The following is a 4,261-nucleotide window of genomic DNA, read 5'->3' on the forward strand; positions in this document are numbered from 1 at the left end:
ACCTTTATAAAAAATTATATGAAATCTACAATCTATAAAAAAATTGAAATTTCATTTTAAAATGAATTAATTTAATTAATAAATTAATTAAATTTGCACCAAAAATGCTTCTATGTTTTATCTGCTTATGTTTCAAGTCATTATCTTTTTACGTATTATTATATTTGGGTGATAGCGACAAAGCTCTGTTTGTTACCGTACACCTGAAGATAAAACTTACAATGAACTTATAAACCCAGTACGCGCGATTGATATGGAAAACAGAAATATATTTGTGATATTTGGCAAATTTGTTAGTTAGTAAGCTAACACGAAGGGATCTTAAAAGATCTTAATCTAACAACAACTATGCATTTGCATATAGTTCAGTTGTAGTTTTTGCTTTTTTCTCTTAGATATTTCTAAAATTTTGGTTTAAACTGGAGTATCTAATTACTACTGATCAGCCAAAATTATGAAGAATTTTCTAAAAGTAATAACACAAAAAATAATTACAAAATTTATACAAAAATAAATATTAAAAAATATAATAATTATATAAACTAAAGCTATCACTTAAATAAGTAGCATCCAACAAAATTTTTAAACTTTCTACGAATTATTTTATGACGGAAGTTCCAATACACATAAAGTGTATTGCATATGAAGTCGACAACTTCCTTAAGCGCGTGCAGTACTTCCCCTCCACAAACGGAATAGAATAGAAAATAGATTTGATTTTATAACCCCCTGCAACGCATCAGCAGATGCGCATTTTTGTCATATATGGCATCAAGCGGACTTCAATAAGATTACAAGACTGCATTCAATGAGCTTGTGCAGTCTTACTGCCTAACATAGAGCAAGGAACATAGAGCATTTAGACTTGAACGCTAAGTGCTGTCTTTTAATGGACACATTATATGTGTACACGATATATGTTGTACTCACACGGTTACCATGAACAATTTGAAATCTGCAGTTTACATCTAACATTGAAGTCATCGTATTTTTATTTACATAAGCACGAAACCGTACCCGCCTGTATTCACACTCCTTAAGATACATATTTCTGTGGTAAATAGAATAGCATTTGCACTATCTTCTAATTTTGTGAAGGTGTTGAATTCATAAACGTTTAGACATAGCAACAGTCTGGGGTCTGTGTCGTGTACTCGTTCTCGTATCTTGTTTCTAACACATATCTTGTATCTATGATTAGTAGCTGCTGACGCATTGTTAAGATACTAACATTTTCAAGAGTGTGTAAAGGCGGTGCAACAGCCGTTGTTGCAGCGCTGCCTTAGAAAATAATAATTTTTCAAAAATGGGGAGCAAAATTTTTATTTTTAGAGACACGCGAATGCATAAAATAAACAATGCGCATTTAAAAAAGTATTTAGAATAAATCGTTAGCAATAAAAAAATATACACTTAAAAAAGTTCGTTACTTGAAAATAATACAATTATTTTATTAATTTACTATTAAAAACTTTATAACTAGTAGCATATACCCATACTTGTACAATAATTAATTCGAAATTAATAAGAACATTTCAGAAACGTTTTCGTTGCAGAATAGAATATCCATTTAAGACGGTGTTTTAGTTTACCATTTTGTTTCATTACATTTATTACATCATTTATTACATTAAAGCATTCTAAGTATTGTTAGTCTAAATGCTCAGAACGTATTCATTTTGTTTTTTTAAAGGATTTATCTCTACTTAAGTATCTAATAGGTGGGCATAGATCGTTCTGCAAAGAAACAGACCAAAATTCTTGAAAAAGTCTTCTTTGAGGACTCGGAAGAAATGTTAGAATTTGAAACTTGATATATTTAATATTAAACTGTATATAATTCACAATAGATTATTAAAAATCCTTCCTTCATCCTTCACTTATGTGAGTAAATCCTTCACTAAGTGAAATACTAAAGCACTGTGAGAAATGATTCCCGTACGGGAAATGCAACGAACTCAATCGAACTGTTTTATATTAGTGACACATATCACCTCTAGAGTTAATTTAAGTAGATTTTAGTAACTATCATAAAGTTAAAATTTTTCTATTTTTATATTTAACACTTTACTGTAATTAATATAAATAAAGAAAAAAATTATAATTATAATAATATATAATAAATTAAATTTATAATAATTATAAATATATCTTATTAAATCAAATTTTCTTTATCATAAGTTTTTATATAAATATACACGTACATATATTTCAATATATGAAAAGGTGTTTAAAACATATAGGCTGCTGTGTTCCTACCTATATGCTTTGAGAAATGTTTAAAAATATATATATATCGAGTAATTCAATATTTATAAAAATAATTTATATGATATTCGGTAATATCTTATCAATAACATTGAGTAATACTAAATTCTCTTTTTTGATCATTCAACGGTTATAAGTTATTTTAAGTTGTTGATCTTAAATTTAAGAACGGCTTTTCTCGTCGACATCTGAGTGACATCTGGCAATGAAAGGATAGCGTTTAAAAATGGATGTTTTAAAGAGTTAATAAAATGTTTTTATTTTACGAGATCTCGGAATATTGTACCTTTAGCAAATATACTACAATTAAATAGATTACTAATTTCACCTTAGACAGCCTTCCCTAAATACTCAAGATTTTTAATATATTTCTTGAAACAGTTGTTTTCTATAAGATAATTTTAAGAAAAGAGAGTAAAGATATCTATAATGAAAATGTCAATTTAGTTATTCATAGCAATTTTGCTGAAGACAAAAATTCGTGTCTCTTAAAGCAAACCAAAAAAATTTTATGAACCAGAGACGCAAACATCTACGTGAACTATAGTTTGCTGAGCAGTCTCAATAGCTAAGCAGTCTCAAATTAACCTGAAGATATTAAAAAATCAAACAAAGAAGAAAAAACCTTATTTTTATCACACAGTTTAGTTAAGTATTTAATAATAGTATCTATTTACCTTTACTCCGTTAGGGTGAACATATTTTTTTAATTTAAATCAAGATTACCACATTTCGACAATATTTTAAATAGTGAAAGAAATTAATTTTAAACATTTTTTTCAGTGTTGTGCTAAATGCTGACAAAAGATTTTAAAAACAGTTTTAAGAAATTCTCTCAACAACAAATCACTTTAAAAAATATACGCAGGCGAATGTATCGAAACCAAAAATAGTCTAACGATTACGCAGCGCCAAGAGCAACGCACCTAAACAGTTCGTTGTGTTAACGACAGGCAGCCCTCATCCTCAGTAGACGTACTCGTACACAGGATCCCCAGCAAACTAAATACTGAACTACTTTTCCTTTTTGTTTATTTTATAGTCGTTCTGCTCTTTGTCTATTTTTATCTATAATGACGCACTGAAACGAATGCGCTTGAATTTATCTCAGAATCTTGAACTTGTGCGCATTTTTGTAGGAATGAAAGTGAAATTGATGCTGAATAAATAAATTCGATTCGTTATAATAGTATTTTGACCAAAATAAAATAAATTTAAGTTAAATGAGTTTAAATTGAAAATATCTGGGAGTTGTCAGCATTGCGACAGTTCTGCAAAGAATTTTGGTTTTCTTCAAGTTTTGCTTTCTTTTGTCTTATTCGAAATTCCTTAATTTATTTTGTCTATCTTTAGCTGGATGGCAATTTAAATTAAATTTTATTTAGCACAAAAGACTATATTTTACTTATCTAAAATTTATATATTTTACAAACACGGAATATATTATATAATAATATATTTTTTTATTGTTTTCTACAGATTTGTCAAACGTTATGTACAAGGTAAGATTATAGTAAGATATATAATATAGAAGTACTTATACTTACATATATATTATCATAATATAATAAACTTTTTAAGAACATTATGATTAATATTACAATACCAGTTTTTTTAATAACATATTAACAATTTCATATTATTACTAATGTTTATTGAATTTTTAGCATGTATTTCATGCAAAGATAAAGTTTTTGAACCGTTTAGGTAGTTAGACTTAGTCATTAGTTACATATATATACAAAGCTTATATTACTTAAGGTCTAAAGCAGCTGTTACCAGAAGCATCAATCATATATTATTGTTGTTAATAACGCAACGAACTAATAACATTTTATTTTAATGTTATATTGTACTATATTATTATACAAAATAACTTTTCTTCATGTAGTCAGTATAAATATTGTTAAAAGTGATTGGATGAATTTTGAAAAAATTTTAATTTTAATTTTTATAATTATTTTATTATAAAATAACAGATCATCATATAGTC

The sequence above is a fragment of the Teleopsis dalmanni genome, chromosome 1 (assembly GCF_002237135.1).
Source record: "Teleopsis dalmanni isolate 2A chromosome 1, ASM223713v2, whole genome shotgun sequence".
NCBI classification, from domain to species: domain Eukaryota; kingdom Metazoa; phylum Arthropoda; class Insecta; order Diptera; family Diopsidae; genus Teleopsis; species Teleopsis dalmanni.